The following is a 21,296-nucleotide window of genomic DNA, read 5'->3' on the forward strand; positions in this document are numbered from 1 at the left end:
CCGGTTTAGTGGCCTAACCAGGCTTCTTTCAAAATCGCCCACTCATTGTCCCGGAATAATAAATGTAACCAGTATCCAACTCGGTTCTATGTTCTTTGAACACGATTTCCTTCTCAGGAAACAATGTGTTACAGACATTAAGGCCCTTTATTAAAGTATTCCTAGTGTTTGAAGCACTTTCTTAGATATTAACCTAGGTTATCATTGTGAATTTCCCGAGTTGGAGTCTCTCTCTTCCAGTGTCTCAAGCTTTTTCATTGTGAATTCTAATTTGGTAAAACAACCTTTTTTACAAATATACCAGCACTTTCAACATTATTACCACTTGACAGTCTATCCTACCTTTCACAGCGCTTTGGATACAAATTCTCAGTATTTCAAAATTCAGTAGAGATGTTCGGGTTCTAAAACGTATTTCAGGAGTTCTAGAGACACTCTGCCATTCCCCTCGTCTGGTGTTTTGAGCAATGAGACTTTTCATTTTCACACGGGTGTCATACCGGCTTTTTAAAGGCACAGCAAAACAGTACTTGGAACCCTAGCCTAACTAACATTTTTATTTCATAGTGTTCTCAATACTTTCATACTGTTCGATAGCTCTAGGAAAATGAGTTTTTCAGTGTTTCACCAAAACCTTTTCCCGAAAACGCCAACTCCTTTTGACGGGAAAAATAAATGTAAACAGTGTCACACTCGCTTCTCAGCTGTTTGAACAAGATTTCCCAGTGACAAAATTGTGCTGTTCAGATATTCAGTCTATTAGAATATATATTCCTATTGTGTGAAGCACATTTCTAAATATTTCCCTAGTCTGGAGTCGGAAGTTCTGAGTGCTACACACCAAATTGTCCAGTGATTGAAGCTCATTCATTGTGAATAGCCAACATTACTACACTGTGACCGTAACCCTGTCCCTAACCCTCTAACCCAAACCCTAAACCTAGCCCACACCTGAGCCTGAAGCCTACCTAGCCCAAAACCTTATCCCAACCCTAACCATGAACAGAGCCCCAATTCTCTAACCCAAATACCAGAACTAATCTCAATGACGTCATCACTCCCAGCTGGTCCCCTGCCCAAATCATTATCACCTGGGATCAACTAAGCCTGCCCACGTGGCCCCTCCCCCTTGGTGACGTCATCACATCCGGTTTAATGGCCTAACCAGGCTTCTTTCAAAATCGCCAACTCATTGTCCCGGAATAATAAATGTAACCAGTATCCAACTGGGTTCTATGTTCTTTGAACACGATTTCCTTGTCAGGAAACAATGTGTTACAGATATTAAGGCCCTTTATTCACGTATTCCTAGTGTTTGAAGCACTTTCTTAGATATTAACCTAGGTTATCATTGTGAATTTCCCGAGTTGGAGTCTCTCTCTTCCAGTGTCTCAAGCTTTTTCATTGTGAATTCTAATTTGGTAAAACAACCTTTTTACAAATATACCAGCACTTTCAACATTATTACCACTTGACAGTCTATCCTACCTTTCACAGCGCTTTGGGTACATATTCTCAGTATTTCAAAATTCAGTAGAGATGTTCGGGTTCTAAAACGTATTCCAGGAGTTCTAGAGACACTCTGCCATTCCCCTGGTCTGTAGTTTTGAGCAATGAGACTTTTCATTTTAACACGGGTGTCATACCGGCTTTTTAAAGGCACAGCAAAACATTACTTGGAACCCTAGCCTAACTAACATTTTTATTTCATAGTGTTCTCAATACTTTCATACTGTTCGATAGCTCTAGGAAAATGAGTTTTTCAGTGTTTCACCAAAACCTTTTCCGGAAAACGCCAAGTCCTTTTGACGGGAAAAATAAATGTAAAGAGTGTCACACTTGGTTCTCAGCTGTTTGAACAAGATTTCCCAGTGACAAAATTGTGCTGTTCAGATATTCGGTCTATTGGAATATGTATTCCTGTTGTGTGAAGCACATTTCTAAATATTTACCTAGTCTGGAGTCGAAAGTTCTGAGTGCTACACACCAAATTGTCCAGTGATTGAAGCTCATTCATTGTGAATAGCCAACATTACTACACTGTGACCGTAACCCTGTCTTTAGCCCTCTAACCCAAATCCTAAACCTAGCCCACACCTGAGCCTGAACCCCACCTAGCCCAAAACCTTATCCTAACCCTAACCATGAACAGAGCCCCAATTCTCTAACCCTAATACCAGAACTAATCTCGATGACGTCATCACTCCCAGCTGGTCCCCTGGCCAAATCATTATCACCTGGGATCAATTAAGCCTGCCCACGTGGCCCCTCCCCCCTTGGTGACGTCATCACATCCGGTTTAGTGGCCTAACCAGGCTTCTTTCAAAATCGCCCACTCATTGTCCCGGAATAATAAATGTAACCAGTATCCAACTCGGTTCTATGTTCTTTGAACACGATTTCCTTCTCAGGAAACAATGTGCTACAGACATTAAGGCCCTTTATTAAAGTATTCCTAGTGTTTGAAGCACTTTCTTAGATATTAACCTAGGTTATCATTGTGAATTTCCCGAGTTGGAGTCTCTCTCTTCCAGTGTCTCAAGCTTTTTCATTGTGAATTCTAATTTGGTAAAACAACCTTTTTTACAAATATACCAGCACTTTCAACATTATTACCACTTGACAGTCTATCCTACCTTTCACAGCGCTTTGGATACAAATTCTCAGTATTTCAAAATTCAGTAGAGATGTTCGGGTTCTAAAATGTATTTCAGGAGTTCTAGAGACACTCTGCCATTCCCCTCGTCTGGTGTTTTGAGCAATGAGACTTTTCATTTTAACACGGGTGTCATACCGGCTTTTTAAAGGCACAGCAAAACAGTACTTGGAACCCTAGCCTAACTAACATTTTTATTTCATAGTGTTCTCAATACTTTCATACTGTTCGATAGCTCTAGGAAAATGAGTTTTTCAGTGTTTCACCAAAACCTTTTCCCGAAAACGCCAACTCCTTTTGACGGGAAAAATAAATGTAAACAGTGTCACACTCGCTTCTCAGCTGTTTGAACAAGATTTCCCAGTGACAAAATTGTGCTGTTCAGATATTCAGTCTATTAGAATATATATTCCTATTGTGTGAAGCACATTTCTAAATATTTCCCTAGTCTGGAGTCGGAAGTTCTGAGTGCTACACACCAAATTGTCCAGTGATTGAAGCTCATTCATTGTGAATAGCCAACATTACTACACTGTGACCGTAACCCTGTCCCTAACCCTCTAACCCAAACCCTAAACCTAGCCCACACCTGAGCCTGAACCCTACCTAGCCCAAAACCTTATCCTAACCCTAACCATGAACAGAGCCCCAATTCTCTAACCCAAATACCAGAACTAATCTCAATGACGTCATCACTCCCAGCTGGTCCCCTGCCCAAATCATTATCACCTGGGATCAATTAAGCCTGCCCACGTGGGCCCTCCCCCTTGGTGACGTCATCACATCCGGTTAAATGGCCTAACCAGGCTTCTTTCAAAATCGCCAACTCATTGTCCCGGAATAATAAATGTAACCAGTATCCAACTGGGTTCTATGTTCTTTGAACACGATTTCCTTGTCAGGAAACAATGTTTTACAGATATTAAGGCCCTTTATTCACGTATTCCTAGTGTTTGAAGCACTTTCTTAGATATTAACCTAGGTTATCATTTTGAATTTCCCGAGTTGGAGTCTCTCTCTTCCAGTGTCTCAAGCTTTTTCATTGTGAATTCTAATTTGGTAAAACAACCTTTTTACAAATATACCAGCACTTTCAACATTATTACCACTTGACAGTCTATCCTACCTTTCACAGCGCTTTGGATACATATTCTCAGTATTTCAAAATTCAGTAGAGATGTTCGGGTTCTAAAACGTATTCCAGGAGTTCTAGAGACACTCTGCCATTCCCCTGGTCTGTAGTTTTGAGCAATGAGACTTTTCATTTTAACACGGGTGTCATACCGACTTTTTAAAGGCACAGCAAAACATTACTTGGAACCCTAGCCTAACTAACATTTTTATTTCATAGTGTTCTCAATACTTTCATACTATTCTATAGCTTTAGTAAAATGAATTTTTCAGTGTTTCACCAACTCCTTTTCCAGAAAACGCCAACTCCTTTTGACGGGAAAAATAATTGTAAACAGTGTCGCACTGGGTTCTCAACTGTTTTCACAAGATTTCCCAGTGACAAAATTTTGCTGTTCAGATATTCAGTCTATTGGAATATGTATTCCTATTGTGTGAAGCACATTTCTAAATATTTCCCTAGTCTGGAGGTGTAAATTCTCAGTGCTACACTCCAGTTTGTCCAGTGATTGAAGGTCATTCATTGTGAATACCCAACGTTACTACACCGTGACCTTACCCTGTCCCTAACCCTCTAACCCTAACCCTAAACCTAGCCCTAACATGAGCCTGAACCCTAGCTAGCCCTAACCCTTATCCTAACCCTATCCCTAGCCCGAACTCCAATTCTCTAACCCTTACACCAGAAATAACCTCGATGTCGTCATCACTCCCAGCAGGTCCCCTGGCCAAATCATTATCACCTGGGATCACTTGAGCCTGCCCATATGTCCCCTCCATCTTGGTGATGTCATCACTTACAGTTTAATGGCCTAACCACTGCCAATAGGGAAATGCAAATCAAAACTACTCTAGAGTGGCCATTATCAATAAGGCAATAACAAGTGTTGGAGAGGTTGTAGAAAAAAGGGAACCCTCATGCACTCCTGGTAGGAATGTAGACTGGTACAACCACTATGGAAAGCAGTCTGACAATTCCTCAAAAAATTAATAGAGCTACCATATGACCCAGCAATCCCTCTCCTGTGTATACTGGTATACTGGAAAAACTCAAAATCATGTATTCACAAAGATATATGTGCCCCATCTTCATTGCAACATAATTCAAATTAGCCAAGACATGGAGACAACACAAGTGTATTTAGATAGAGGAGTGGATAAAGGAGATATGGTACATATATACAATGGAATACTACTCAGCTATAAGAAAGGATAAAATAGCACCATTTACAACAACATGAATGGACCTTGAGAACATTATGCTAAGTGAAATAAGTCAGCGAGAAAAACTAAGAGTCATATGATTCACTCATATCTGTGTGTGTGTGTGTGTGTGTGTGTGTGTGTGTGTGTGTGTATACACTAGAAGCCCAGTGCATTAAAATTCATGCTTTGGAGGGGGGTCCTTCACCCAGGCCTGCCCCCCTCTCACAGTCTGGGAGCCCTCAGGGGCAGGAGGTGACTTGGTGATCAGGAAAAGTTGACGTCCCCATCAAACCTCTGCTGCTACCCCTACTGGCTGTGCAAGCCTCAGCCCGGCCCTGGTTACCTGTGCCTCAGGCGGCCCTGGACAGCTGGGCAGCCACCATCCGAGGCTTGTCTGCACCTTAGACCAGCCCTGGTGGCTGGGCAGCCACCATTCGAGGCCTGCCTCCACCTCGGGCTGGCCCTGGGCAGCTGCCACCCGAGGTTTGCCTTGGGTTGGCCCTGGGCAGCTGGGGGGCTGAGGGGATTGGGGGATTCCGGAGGCAGGTGCATGGAGCAGCTGGACCCGCCTAGGGGTGGGCCTGGCCATGCTGCATGCCTGCTGCCCCAGTGGGGCTGAGGGGACTGGGAGCTGCCATCTTGTAGCTGTGGGTGCCGCGATCTTTGAGGGCTTGTCAGTCAATTAGCATATTCCCTCCTTATTGTCTGTGGGTGCCGCCATCTTTTTTTAAATTTCTTTATTGATTAAGTTATTATATATCTGTCCTTATCTCCCCATTATCTCACCATCCCCCCTACTCATGCCCTTACCCCCCTGTTGTCTGTGTCCATTGGTTAGGCCTATACGCATGCATATAAATCCTTTGGTTGATCTCTTCCCCTTACCCACCCCCCACCTTCCTTCTGAGGTTTGACAGTCTGATCAATGTTTCTCTGTCTCTGATCTGTTTTTGTTCATCAGTTTATGTTGTTTATTATCCTACCTTCTAATAGAGAAACATGCAAATTGACCGCACCTCCGCTATGCCCACAGCCAATCAGAGCGAACAAGATGGCGGCTAATTTGCATATGCGGGCGCTGAGTGGCCTGGGTCCAGGAAACATCCTCCCGACCCAGTCCGCTCCTAGCCTGTAGGCCCATGCTTAGGTCCTGAGCGGCAGGGGTCCCAGAACGCCCCCTGGCCACTCAGAGCCTATGGGTTTAGGCGCCAAGCAACCTGGCGGGCAGAACGATAGTGCATTACTCTATGACGCGGGGATGTTCCGCCCCGCCCCCAGTGGCTTGCAAAGGCTCCTGCACAAAGCAGCAGTTTGGGGCCACGCCCCCAGCCAGGCGCCCAGGACCTGGGGCTGCCGCTGGCCTCTGGGGTGTGCCGAGACCCTGGCAGCCACTGCTGTGTGCTGCCCGGGGTCCCTGCAAGCCCCAAGCCTGAGCTCCTGGCTGGGGGTGTGGCCCCAAACTGCCGCTTTGTGCAGGAGCCTTTGCAAGTGGTTTGGGGCCACGCCCCCAGCCAGGTGCCCAGGACCAGGGGCTGCTGCTGGCCTCCTGGGTTTGCCGAGACCCTGGCGGCCACCGCTGCATGCTGCCCAGGGTCCCTGCAAGCCTCGAGCCTGGGTCCCATGGTGGGGCTGGCTGCTGGCCTTGGGGTGTTTGGAGACGGGATGTTCCCGCCCCGCCCTAGAGGCTTTCCAAGCTCCAGCACTAAGTGGCAGATTGTGTCCATGCCCCAAGCCTAGCGCCCTCCACAGGGATATGGCTGCTGGCTTCTGGGGTGTGCGGAGACCCCGGCAGCCACCACCGGGTGGCAGGGACACGCCCCTAGCCCAATGGACACAACCCAGGGGCTGCATGAGCTGCAGAGGATACACCTTTTTAAAAAATTTATTTATTTATTTATTTATTTACAGAGAAGAGGGGAGAAGGATAAACAGCCAGAAATATCAATGAGAGAGAAACATCCGTTAGCTGCCTCCTGCACACTCCCCACTGGGGATATGCCTCCAACCAAGGTACATGCCCTTAACAGGAATCAAACCTGGGACCCTTCAGTCTGCAGGCCCACGGTCTATCCACTGAGCCAAACCAGTTTGAGAGTAAATACCTTTTCTGACAACTCATTGGCTAAGCTCCCTGTAGGCCACCAATTGCAGTGTTCTTGGTAATTTGGGTTATAAGAATCCAAGAAGGTAATCTAGGGTTTTTCCACCACACTCTTGAAGGAAAAAATGAAGGTCCCTTGAGGGGTCCCAGATTGGAGAGACTGCAGGCTGGGCTGAGGGACAACACCCCCCGCTACCCCCCCTCCCCGCCGTGCACGAATTTCGTGCACTGGGCCTCTAGTATTCTATAAATGAGTGAGATCATGTGATATTTATCTTTCTCCGACTAGCTTATTTAACTTAGTATAATGCTCTTCAGTTCCATCCATGCTGTTGCAAATGGTAAGAACTCCTTCTTTTTTTACTTTGAGTTTGGGGCAGTCAATTAGCATATTCCCTGCTTATTGGCTGTGGGCGCCACCATCTTTGCAATGGCGTGAGGGTCAATTAGCATATTCCCTCTTTATTAGATAGGATATAAAAGCCAAGCAACTGGAATGACCAGAATGACCGAATAAACCTATCACTATGATGCGCACTGTGGCCAGCCAACCACTGTGACTGGCCAACAGGCCCGATGGGGGTGGGGCTGGCTGGTCTGGCCCCCTATTGGCTCCCCCTACCCCGATCAGAGCAGGCCAGCTGGACCCCACCCATGCACGAATTCATGCACTGGGCCTCCAATATAGGATATAAAACTGAAACTCATGGACACAAACAGCAGTGTAGTAGTTGCCAGAGGAAAGGTGGTGGGTGGTGGAGGGTGAAGAGGGTTTAATATATGGTGATGGAAAATTATTTGACTTTGGGTGGTGGGCACACAATGCAATATATCAATTATTTATCATAGAAATATACACCTGAAAGTTATATGATCCTATTACCCCATTAAATTAAAAAAAAAAAAGAATAGGGAGTCCCCATGATCAGAAAATTATGAAAAATACCATCTGTAACCTTAAATAAAAGCAAGCTCTCTATTACTTATTGAAAAATTTCCAGCCAAAGAAAACATTTTGAGCCGAATTAATTTAATCTGGATTGTCCTTACATGGATAATGACTATTGATATGAATGTATTGATAATTTTACAGAGGACAGTTCAAAGCTATGAGACTATCCATCCAGAGATGAGTGTTTATTAAAAGGTTTGAGGCTGAGCCCTGGCCAGTGGTTAGAACATTGGTCCAAGCACCAAAGCATCTCAGGTTTGATTCCCAGTCAAAGGCATGTACCTGGGTTGCAGGTTCGATCAACACCTGGTGGGGGCACATGTGGGAGGCAACCAATCGAGGTTTCTCTCCCTCCCTCCCTTCCACTACCTTTCAAAATCAATGGAAAAAATATCCTCAGGTGAGGATTAACAAATAAAATAAATAAAATAAATAGGTATGAGGCCTAAGAATAGAGCCTTGGGGCACCTCAGTAGCATCGGGCCTTCAAGATGAGGTCAAACCACAACAGAAACTGAGTTAGTAAATGCAAGGCAACCAGAAGGGTGGTGCCTGCAGGTAAAGTGAAGAGACTGTCCAGGAGGAAAGACTGGCCTGCTGAGTCAAGAGGAAGGTGAGGATTGAGAAATGATTGCTGGGGTTAGCAACCAGAGGTCAACAGTTATTCTGGCGAAGTTGTTTTTGTGGAGCAGTAAGTGAAAGGGTTAAAGAGAATAAAATGGGGCAGAGAAAAACTTATTATGCTTAGCAGATACTTTGCAGAAAGTTTGCAGCCTTGACCACAGCATAGCTCAGATAACCAGAAGACACCTGGCATGGGAGGAACTAAGGATGGACCAGACCCTTACATCGGCAGAGCAGCTTGCAGCCAGCAAAAACGAGTAAAACCTGTCTCTCCCTGTTCTCTTCACTGATGCCTTTCTTGGTCTCAGCCCACCTGCACCCAGGTGCCTGGAATAAAATCTTTTTTAATACATTATGGACTCGTGTCACAGGTGCATGACTCCAGCCTACTCTGAACCTTTCATTTGGTGCTGAAACTCAGGAAGGTCTAGTGAGGGGTCCAGTAAGAGCCATCACAGGGTTCCAGCAACTGGCACTTGGCACACAGAGCATCCGTGATCACCCAGCTCATGAGCTCCCCTGTGTCCAGGGAAGCCCCCCTGCCACGCTCCTGCACAGCTGAACTGCTGCTGAACTCGCAACACTTACTTGGGGCCCCCTAGCCTTCCTCCGGACTGGTCTGGGTTGTGCCTGTGACTGGATAGTGGACCTCTCCTTGCCTTGCCTCCTCCTGCATCAACACCAGGCATATACTCATAGGTAAGTGGCTTTAGTCTGTTCTCCTCCATCCAGACTGTCCTGTCATTTTGGGTTTGGAGCCAGGCTCTGGGATGATACTTTCAGCTGGCCCCATGGAAATCCAGTGCTAGTCGGGACAAGTCCTCAGGGGGAACCAGGTTCCCTCGCCCACTCTCCTGATGGGGACACCAGTCATAGAGGGAGGGCTCCGTCCGTTTCTTGTGAATGTTGTGGGGAGACAGGGATGCCTTTCTCAGCCTTAACTTCATGGAAGCAGACCTTAAGCCACTGCCAGTCACCGTGGGGAATTCGCAGTTGACCATTCCCCACACCACACCCCTGGGCTGTCTACTTAAAAGCCTTCAGACCCTAGAATTCGTGCAGGACTTCTGGCCGCAGTAAAATAGCACTTTCAATTTCCAAATCGTAACTGACTTTGACAATTACTGCCGCAGGCAAGGGAAGTGGTCTGAGATCCTGTATATCCAGGCTTTCTTACACTCAAGGACACATCCTTCTCTCTGTAACAGCTGCTCTCCCTCACAGATTTTTTTTTCCTTCTTCACTCTAAGTCTCCAGAGAATCTCCAATTCCCCTCCTCCTTCACCACTTTTGACCCTGCTGATCATCCCCTGGTTCCTCAGTCTATGGCTTCTCCATCTCAGCAGCCTGAGAGCCCACCACTCTACCGAGCAGATCCCACTGCCACCACCCTGTCTCACATCTGCTCCAAAGCAGTTTTCGGCTCTCTTCCTCTCCCTACTCAGGCTCTAGCCTTAAAGTGCCCCCTTCAGGAGATTGCTGGCACCAAATCTGGCTTCATGCCCAGGGACGCAGATACACTCCACTGGCAGGCCGCTTGCCCACGCGTGCCCCCACCCCCCAACTAAGTCGGAGCAGATGCTGTCCCTAATGGGACCCACAATGGAACTATCAGGAAGGGCAGGCAGGTCGCAGGTCTCAAGACCACATTGTTCTCTGCCTAGAAGGACTGAGAAATACAGCCCACAAAGCAGTTAATTATAAAAAAAATAGCAAAGGTCACCCAGGAAAGAAATGAAATCCGGCAGTTTTCCTCTCTCGCCTTACACAGGCCATGAGAAAATACACCAATTATCCATACAAACCTAGAGGGGACAACCCCCACTCCCCAATGAGACCTTTTAAATATGACCTTTAAGAGCTTTAATAATAGAGACAAGAAGACCCAAATCCAAAAACAAAAGAGGAGATCAGGCCAAGGCTGAAGCCCTGACGAAGGCCTTTCAGTTCCTAACCACCACTCTCATGAACCCCAAAGTGCTGGTCCTCCAACCAAGAGTAAGTCAGGGGCTAAGCCTCCTCCAGGCCCATGTCTCAAATGCAACAAGAGAGGACACTGGACCAAGTCTTGCCCAAACCCAAGATCCCCACTCGGGCCCTGCCCAAGGTGCAGGAGGAAAGGCCACTGGAAATAAGACTGTAGTCTGGCCCCTCCAGGTCGGACCTCAGCAAGGCCGCCCTCTGGATCTGGTTTGGAGCTCCCAGACCTCCTGGGACTGGCCACCAAAGACTAAAGCTTCCCAGGCCCCAACAAGGCCTCACAGACTTACATCACCAGGACAGAGCCTCAGGTAACGATTATGGTGGCAGGTAAGCCGATCTCCTTTTCAATTAGCACTGGGGCCACTGCCCTCTCCGAATTTGCTGGGACCCTCGTCCCCCCCTCAGTCTCAATTATGGGGGTTGACAGGTTATTCTCACAGTCATTATCCACCTCACCTCTACACTGCATCTTACTAAATAACTCCTTATCCATTCTTTTTGCCTGACCAAAATGGTACAGACATCCCCTCATAAAGCCCAGCTGTGCCAAACATTCACCTACTTCAGTTTCACTCTCACCCACACAAAGCCATGCCATTCCTTAGACTATAAATGCCTTATCTCCTCCATCACTGTCCCCTCCTCTAAACAAGAAATACTCTCCTTTCTCGGGCTTGCTAGGTACTCTCACCTCTGAGTTCCCAATTTCAGTTTTCTTACAAAGCTCCTCTATAACATAACATGACAAAAGGACTCCTCACTGAGCCTTTAGATCCTAAGGCTAGCATTCTCACCACGTTAATGCTCTGAAAACTTCTCTGACCTCAGCGCCTTCTCTCACACACACCTCTTCCCAAAGAACAACTTTCATTACTGCAAAACTACAAACACTTACTTACCAGTCCAGCTACTATCAGAAGCTGAACTCATTATCACCCAAACCTTAGCATATTATCTCTAAGGAAAAATGTGACAGTTTTAAATCCAAGAGGCTAGAAGTCTGGGAACAGACTGCTAGGCCTGCTCCCTCCTCCCCACCTTTTCTCCAGTCTCATATGCCTATACATAATTTTCCAAAGTCTTTGGCAAGTTAAAGCTTTAAAACATTACTATATTAAATGATAAACATCTAAATATTTCAACAAGTTTTAAGCTCATCTAATTTTAGCTTTTATTACAGAAAATCTATAAAGTAAATTTTAAACTGATAATATAACTTTTTATACTTTGTTAAAGATATATTTCTTAAAAGTGAGAATGTTCATCAAATGGTTTTAATAATAAAGGACATAAAGCATGGACATGCATTTTTAAAGGAAAAAGAAAGTGAATTAAAGTTGTAAAAAATGTTTATGAAAGTTGTAAGAAGGTTTGTGAAAGTTATAGAAGATTTGTGGGAAGAAATGTTAAAAGGAAGTTATATAAATAACACAGGCCAGTAAGCCAGAATAAGCAGAATAGGGAAACTGAGATAGTAAAACAGCAGTCCACAGCCATCTAGTAAATCCTATCTCCCTAAACCAGTGATGGCAAACCTATGACACGCGTGTAGCCATTTCTGATGACACGCGGCCGCATGCCGAGGATGAAGCATTTGCTGCTCCTGAGGGTGAAACATTTGCGACTAGAGTCTTGGAGTTAGTTTTTTCCTCAGTGACACACTACCCGAGTTATGCTCAGTTTTTTGGCGAAGTTTGACACACCAAGCTCAAAAGGTTGCCCATCACTGCCCTAAACCAAGGACAAATTAAACTAAGAGAATAAACCTCATTTTGATATTTTAGACTACAACCCTCCAAACTAATGTCTCTTTCCTTCCACCAGACCATTTTTCATAACTCATTATTCTAGCGTTTACCCCAGTAATACTAAAATGTATAAAACAGTTTGTCTCCACCAGGTTACAAGCCCCACTTGTACTCAGATAATACCACCACTAGATACCATCACAACCTCCTTTTGTGCCCAGGCCTCATCATCCCTGACCCCCAGAGCAAGGACAACGGGCCAGATACAGATATAAAAACTCACCAGGGCAGAAAGCTCCAAATGCCTAGCAAGCGGCAAAACTGGAATAAACAACAACAAAAACCTCGCCTCCAGAATAACTTATCTCCCCCCGCCCCCAGCCTTCCTGGAAAAATAGCCCCTCTCACATATCAGCCAAATGACTAATAAATTATGACTTTCACTCTCCTGCAGATTGTTAGTGACAACATTCCCCCACCTGGCTCAGACTATCCCATCTGAACAGTGCAAAATATTTTTTAACTCATTACAGACCTCTGGCTCCAGGGCAATTTACAGGATTTCTCTCCAGATCACATCTGTTTGTTTACCTTCACAGTGCTTCTAAATATTGCAGATCTTTTATATCCTTACAATGGTCCTCCTACTAGCCCTAGATGATCTCTTAGCCAAAGATGGAAAAGTTTATTTAATTGCTAACACCCACTGTTGTTTTTATCTAAACTCTACAGGTCAAATAAAGGAAAAAACACACAACACATTCTACAGAATGCTCAATGGCTCAAGGAGGTCAGTCAGGACAGCATAGAGCAGTCCATATGGCCCAGCCTACAAGCAGTTCTGCCCAAATTAACCTGACTTTTACCCCCTTATGGGCCCCCCACCACTATTTCTCCTTCTCCTCCTCTTCAGGCCCTGCATTTTCAGAATAGTTACCATATTTATACAAACAAGATTACAAGTCCTAGTTAAGACAGTAAGACAATTTGTCCTTACCCAGGTAAATGGACCCTACAGGCCTATATCCCAGGAAATAATCTGAATTTACTAATTAGGCGTCCACAACAGCCCTCCCAGGCATGAAGTAGAGAAATGGCAATCCCATCCCCTTTCTTTTCCTTTATATATACCCTTTAAGATGGGAATGAAAGGGTTAAAGAGAATAAAACGGGGCAGAGAAAAACTTATTGTGCTTAGCAGATATCTTGCAGAAAGCTTGCAGCCTTGAGCACAGCATAGCTCAGATAACCAGAAGACAGCTGGCATGGGAGGAACCAAGGACAGACCAGACCCTTACATCGGCAGAGCAGTTTACAACCAGCAAGGATTAACAAAAACCTATCTCTCCCTGTTCTCTTCGCTGATGCCTTTCTTGGTCTCAGCCCACCTGCAGCCAGGTGCCTGGAACAGAATCTTTTTTGATACATTATGGCCTCATCTCATAGGTATGTGACCCCGGCCCACTCCGAACCTTTTAGTAAGGGCAAAGGCTGTAAGAGAAGGAATGAAGAGAAAATGGAGAGGAATTGGTGATAATAAACATAGACAAACCTTTCAAAGAGTTTTGCTGGAAGGATAAACAGAGTAATATGGGCGCTACTGGAAGAAGATGTGAGGTGAAGACACGATTTTACAAGGGACTATATTAAGGCATATTTGCATCCAATGGGAATTCTGTAGAGAAGGCAAAACTGATTAATAGTAGGGAGGGAGATGTGCTGGAGAAATGTCCTTGTGCAAGCATGGGGAGATGTGATCGAAGGCACAGTTCACCCAATGAGCAGAGGGAAGGAGGGCACATGCAGGTTAGTAGGTGAGGCGGTGAGAGCATATGAAACTTTTCTTCTGATTGTTGTTCTTTTGGTAGTGAAATGGAAAACAAGGCCCCAGCAGCAAGAGTGGATGTGAAGGCAGCTTTGGCAGTTTGAGAACAGAAGAGTTCCTTACATTGAGAAGACATTTCCACGTGTTTTCTGACTATTTTGTCCAGTTTCCTGCTGCTTTTCTATGAATTCCTAGTAGATTCTAAGACTGAGGTATAGTGTGCTTACTCTTGTTACCAAGTTTTTATCCTGCATTGTACAAAAAACTTACTGTACTCTTTCCTCACATTGAGAAGACATTTCCACATCTTTTTAACTGTTTTGTCCAGTTTATTGGTTCTTTTCAATGAATTCCTAGTGCTTTCAAAGACTGTGGTGTAGTGTGTTTATTGCTCTATTTCTAGAATTTCCCAGAGATTGCAAGTGCCTTTCGGTACTTTTCCTCACATTGAGAAGACATTTCCTTGAGTTCTCTATTTGGCCAGTTTCCTGTTGCTTTTCTGTGAATTCCTAGTAGATTCCAAGTCACAGTAATAGTGTGCTTATTTCTCAATTCCAAGATTTCCCCCCACATCATACAGAGTTTCTGTACTCTTTCCTCACATTGAGAAGACATTTCCTTGAGTTCTGTATTTTGTCCAGTTTCCTGCTGCTTTTCTGTGAATTCCTAGTGGTTTCTAGGACTGAGGTACAGTGTGCTTCCTCCTCTTCACCAGGACTTTTCCACACATTGTACACACACCTTTCTGCACTATTTTCTGAATTGGAGAAGTGATTTACACTTGTCTTCCAACTATTTCGTACAGGTTACTGCTACTTTTCAGTGAATTCCTAGTGGTTTCTCAAACTGCTATAGTGTGTTTATTGCTCTAGTTTAGGAATGTCCTCAAGATTGCAAACCCCTTTCTGAACTCTTTCCTTGCATTGAGAAGTCATTTTCACGTGTTTTCTAACAATTTTGTCCAGTTTCCTGCTGCTTTTCTGTGAATTCCTAGTGGTTTATACGACTGAGGTATAGTGTGCTTACTTCTCTTTACCAGGATTTTTTTTTTGCTCATTGTACAAAAGCCTTTCTATACTCATTCCGCACATTGAGAAGACATATCCACGTGTTTTCTATTTTGTCCCGTTTCGTGCTGCTTTTGTGTGAATTCTTGTATATTCCAAGACACAGGTATAGTGTGCTTATTGCTCTATACCAAGATTTTTCACGCACTGTACAAACCCTTTTCTGTACTCTTTCTTCACACTGAGAAGACATTCCCACGTGTTTTCTGACTATATTGTCCAGGTTCTGTCTGCTTTTCTATGAATTCCTAGTAGTTTCTAAGACTGAGGTATAGAGTGCGTGCTTCTTGTTACCAAGTTTTTATCCTGCATTGTACAAACAGCATGCTGTAGTCTTTACTCACATTGAGAAGATATTTTCACCTGTTTTCTATTTTGTCAATTTTCCTGATGATTTTCTATGAATTCCTACTAGTTTCTAAGATTGAGGTTTTGTTTCGTTATTGCTCTATTTCTCGGATGTCTCCGCATTGTGCAAACCCTTTCTATACTCTTTCCTCACATTGAGAAGTTACTTCCACGTTTTCTTTTTTGTCTAATTTATTGCTTCTTTTCAGTGGTTTCAGACTGTGGATAGTGTTTTTATTGCTCTATTTCAGTCATTTCCACAAGATTGAAAACCCCTTTCTGTACTCTTTCCTCACATTGAGAAGTCATTTCCACGTGTTTTACAACTATTTTTTCCCGTTTCCTGCTGCTTCTCGGTGAATTCCTAGTATCCTCTAAGACTGAGGTATATAGTGTGCTTCTGCTCTTTACTAAGATTTTTCCCCTCATTGTACAATTGCCTTTCTGTACTCTTCCCTCTCATTGAGAAGTCATTTCCAAGAGTTTTGTAACTATTTTTCCAGTTTACAGTTGTTTTTCAGTGTATTTCTAGTGGTTTTTAAGACTGCAGTATAGTGTGCTTATTGCTATATTACAGGAATTTCCCCATAGTGTGCAAATCCCTTTCTGTAGTCTTTCCTCACATTAAGAAGTCATTTCCCTTTGTTTTCTAATGATTTTGTCCAGTTTGCTGCTGTCTTTTAGTGACTTTCTAGTGGTTTCTAAGACTATGTTATAGTGTGCTTATTGCTCTATTTCAGGAATTTCCCCACAGTGCGCAAATCCCTTCCTGTACTATTTCCTCACATTGTGAAGTCATTTCCATGTGTATTTTATCTATTTTGTCCAGTTTCCTATTGATTTTCTGTTATTTTCTAAGACTGATGTATAGTGTGCATACAGCTCTTTACCAAGACTTTTTCCCATGTTGTACATACATCTTTTCACACTTTCCACACGTTCAAACGTGATTTTCACTTGCTTTCTTAATATTTGGTATAAGTTACTTCTGCTTTTCCGTGAATTCCTAGTGGTTTCTTACACTGTGCTATAGGGTGCTTACTGCTCTATTTAAGGGATTTATCTCCATTGTACAAAAACCTTTCCACACTCTTTTTTGAAGTTGAAAAGTGATTTACACTTGTCTTCCAACTATTTCTTACAGTTTACTGCTACTTTTCACTGAATTCCTACTTGATTGTAAGACTGTGGTATAGTGGACTTATTGCTCTATTTCAGGGATTTCCCCACTTTCTACCAGTTTCTATACTCTTTCCTCATGTTCAGAAGTCATTTCCATGGGTCCTCTAACTATTTTGTCCAGTTTACTGCTGCTTTTCAGTGAATTCCTAGTGGTTTTTTACACTGTGCTATAGGGTGCTTACTGCTCTATTTAAGGGATTTACCCGCATTGTATGAATACCTTTCCTTCAGTCTTTTTTGAAGTTGAGAAGTGATTTACACTTGTCTTCCAACTATTTCTTACAGTTTACTGCTTTTGTGTGTGTGTGTGTGTGTGTGTGTGTGTGTGTGTGTGTGTGTGAATTCCTAGTGGTTTCTAAGACTAGTGTAGTATATTTATTGCTCTATTTCAGGAATTTCCCCACAGATTGCAAAACCCTTTCTGTACTCTTTTCTCACATTGAGAAGTCATTCCCACATGTTTTCTAACTATTTTGTTTAGTTTCCTGTTGCTTTTATGTGAATTCCTAGTACATTCCAAGACTCAGGTACACTGTGCTTACTGCTCTATACCAATATTTTTTCCTGCATTGTACAAACAGCTTTCTGTACTCTTTCCTCACATTGAGAAGACATTTTCACGTGTTTTCTAACTATTTTGTCCAGTTTCCGGCTGCTTTTCAGTGAATTTCTAGTGGTTTCTAGGACTGAGGTAGTGTGCTTCCTCCTCTTTACCAGGATTTTCCCCACATTGTACAAACAGCATTTTGGACTCTTTCCTGATGTTTACAAGTGATTTCCACCTGATTTCCAACTGTTTTGTACCATTTAGTGCTGCTTTTGAGTGAATTCCCAGGGGTTTCTAACATTCTGCTATCATGTGCTTTCTGCTCTTTAGCACTGAATTCCCCACATTGTCAAACACCTTTCTACCCCTTTTTTTTTCATGTTGAGAAGTGATTTTCACGTTTCCTAACTATATAGTACAGTTTATAATTGCAGTTCAGTGAATTCAAAGTGGTTTCCAACAGTGTCCTGTAATATGCATACTGCGCTTCATCACTTATTTCCCCTCACTCTCAAACACCTTTCTACACGCTTTCCACACGCTTGCTTTCTAACTACCCTGCATGCCCGCCTCCGGAGATCAAGCCTACAACCCAAGCATGTGCCCTGACCAGGAATCCAACTGGTTACCTTTTGGAGCTGGGTGATGCTCTAACCAACTGAGCCACTCCAGCTGGGCACTTCTAGTCCCTCTCGGCGAAGTTGCCCAGGCTCCACTCCTCCTCCTAGGCCATGGCCTAGACCTCCTCCACCGAGGTGGGTGGAGCAGGGCTGGGCAGCATGGCCTTCAGGCTCCACAGGGGTGGCCCCTAGCTGCACTCAGGCTCCCTGGAGGTGAGGTCACAGCTCCGAGGGTGGCCCCGGCATGTGTGCAGAGCCCAGGCTGCCATTGCTGTGGGGACTATGGTGCAGGATCCCGCCCTTCCCGCAGCTCTGGAGAAGGACCAGCAGCAGTGAGGGCAGGAGCTAGACAGGTGTTCTGTTTCAGGACAATGGATGATGACAATGCCCAACAGTTGCCTCTCAACCAGGCATTATGTGGACTACATTAGAGGAAGTCATTATGTGATGCAGCCTTGGGATGGTGCCCAGGACAGCTGTCCATCAAGACACAGATGGTTTAAAAGAAAGTTTCAGATCCCTAACTGGTTTGGTTCAGCCCTAACTGGTTTGGTTCAGGCCTGTGGACTGAAGGGTCGGGTTCCATTCCAGTCCAGGGCACATGCCCGGGTTGCAGGCTCCATCCCCAGTAGGGGCTGTGCAGGAGGCAGCTGATCAATGATTCTCTCTCATCACTGATGTTTCTCTCTCTCTCTCTCCCTCTCCCTTCCTCTCTGATATCAATTTTTAAAAAAAGTTTCAGAGAACAAGGTATTTATCTTTCAATTACAAATGTAGCAAGTATCATGAAAAATGCTATACCTCACATGGAAAAGATTGTAAAACATGCTAGAGAATGTGTTCAACAGTGTGTGAGCTCATCAGCTTCATGGCACCTGGAGCAGGAATGATTCCATCAGGAGGAAGGAGACAATGGAGAAGATGTTCTCCCTGCCATGTTCACCTTAGGCTGGTAGTCATGTAAAACCTCTGAAATTACAGCTTCAGAAATCCAGAAGCTATGAAAGGAGAGAGGTGTTGGTAGAATCACTGCTACAGATGGGCTAAGGGAAGAGCTGTCCCAGTTCTCCGCTGGCTTAGTGACTAATATGTTTAACAGCATGTTATGGTTTGCACAACATCATAGCAACAGATTTCAACACATTCCATTTTCAGGACTGAGGAAAGGATGGAGTGGGGAATGTAGAGGAGCAGATAGAGAAGGAAAGGCCTGGGGGAAAGATGCCGTTGCATATTAAATTGCCAGTGTGCAGCTTCTGATGCTTGACTATGAGGTGTTCATTCTGACTTGACAATCTTTTCCATGGATAATTTTAAAGTTGAATTTTAAAGGTATTAAAATATATTTATAAGAGAGTTTGTTACTCTGTGTGACCCCTGTGTACACTGTATATTGCCATTTATTACTGTCAGAGATTTGTAGACAGTTTATTTTCATATTGAATCACATTACTTTTGTAATTCAAGTAAACAGATGGGTTAATCGTATTTGCCCTTTTAATAAAATACTAGAGGCCTGGTGCACGAATTCGTGCACCAGTGGGGTACCTCGGCCTGGCTTGCAGGATCAGGCCGAAACAGGCTCTCTGATAGCCCCTGAGGGGTCCCAGATTGTGAGAGGGCACAGGCTAGGCCGAGGGACCCCATGGGTGCATGATTGGGGCCGGGGAGGGATACGCGAGGTTGGCCAGATTGGGAGGGACCGTGGGAGGGCTCCAGGGCATGTCCAGCCCATCTAGCTCAGTCCCAATCAGCTGGACCCCAGCAACAAGCTAACCTACCGGTCAGAACATCTGCCCCCTGGTGGTCAGTGCATGTCACAGCAACTGGTCGACCAGTTGACTGTCTGCCCCCTGGTGGTCAGTGCACATCATAGTGAGCAGTTGAGCGGTCTTAGCATATCATTAGCATATTATACTTTGATTGGTTGAACAGCTGACCAGTCGACCAGACACTTAGCATACTAGGCTTTTATTATATAGGATAAAGGTAGAGTTTTAAAAAGTTATATGTAGAGAAACCAAGATGGCGGCATAGGTTAAGCACCTAACCTGCAGCCTGGCACAACAATTTCAAGAATACAACTAAAGGTCAAAACGGACATCATCCAGAACCACAGGAAAAATGGCTGACTGAAATGCCCACAACTAGAAGGAAAGAGAAAACCACAGGGAAAATCAGAGGAGCCGTAGGAGCCTGAGGTATGGAGACACGGGTGGAGACACGGGCGCGCGCGCGCGCGCGCGCGAGCGAGGAGGACAGAACCGCAGAGAACAGGGCGGCTGACGGCCTGGCCAGCGTTCTCTAGCAGGAAGGAGATAAAAGATCCAGATTGCGCTGAACCCCAGCTCCGACTGCACTGAATCCCAGTCCCTGGCGAGACCCTGGGAAGCCAGGCACATGCTGGGGGAACCAGGGCTGTGAGGCAGAGACGGAGGAGAGCGGCGGAGGGCAGAGCACCCGAGGCGCGCACGGGAATGCGCGCAGAGGACGGACTGTTTAGTGTGCCGCTGAATTGCCCTGGCGGGGAGGAGACAGGGGCTCCGGACCGTGCTGAACCCCAGTTCCGGCTGCACTGGGCCCCGGCACCGGGAGAGACCCTAGGAAGCCAGGCTCATGCTGGGGGAACCTGGGCTGTGAGGCGGAGACGCAGGGAAGTGGCGAAGGACAGAGCACCAGAGGCGCGCACGGGAATGCGCGCAGAGGATGGTCTGTTGACTGTGCCACTGGATTGCCCTGGCGGGGAGGAGACAAAGGAGCCAGGCTGCTCTGAGCCCCAGTTCCGACTACACTGAAACCCAGTTCTGGGCGAGAATCTGGGAATCCAGATTCATTGGGGGAGAGACTAGACTGTTTGGTGGCGGGCGAAGCTCCAGGGCGCCTTTCTCTCAGAGGTGTTTGCAGGGAGTACAGAGGGACACTGAGACCCAGGAACCTCATAGGGCGGGGCTGACAGGAAGCCAAGGCTGTAGGCTCCACCCTGAAACTCCACCCCATCCAAGCTGAGCACATAGGCTTTTACAATTTTGCAAGTCTAGTTGAATAAGGCTGTCTCCCGGCATAGACACAGCTGATCCTCGCAGCCAATTGGACTGGAGGGCAAATCCTCCCAGTGTACCAACAGCAATCAAGGCTTAACAACACCAAGACTTTTCACTCAGCCCACAAAGGGAGGTACCAAGAGCGACCACATAGGGAGATTGGGGAAGCTGAGCTACCGGCCCCTATAGGTCACTGACCACATAAAGCCACTCCATCAACATAGGGAGGCAGCCAAAAGATGGAGACACCGAAGGAGGTCACGAA

This window comes from Cnephaeus nilssonii, assembly GCF_951640355.1.
Source record: "Cnephaeus nilssonii genome assembly, chromosome: 7".
NCBI classification, from domain to species: Eukaryota; Metazoa; Chordata; class Mammalia; order Chiroptera; family Vespertilionidae; genus Cnephaeus; species Cnephaeus nilssonii.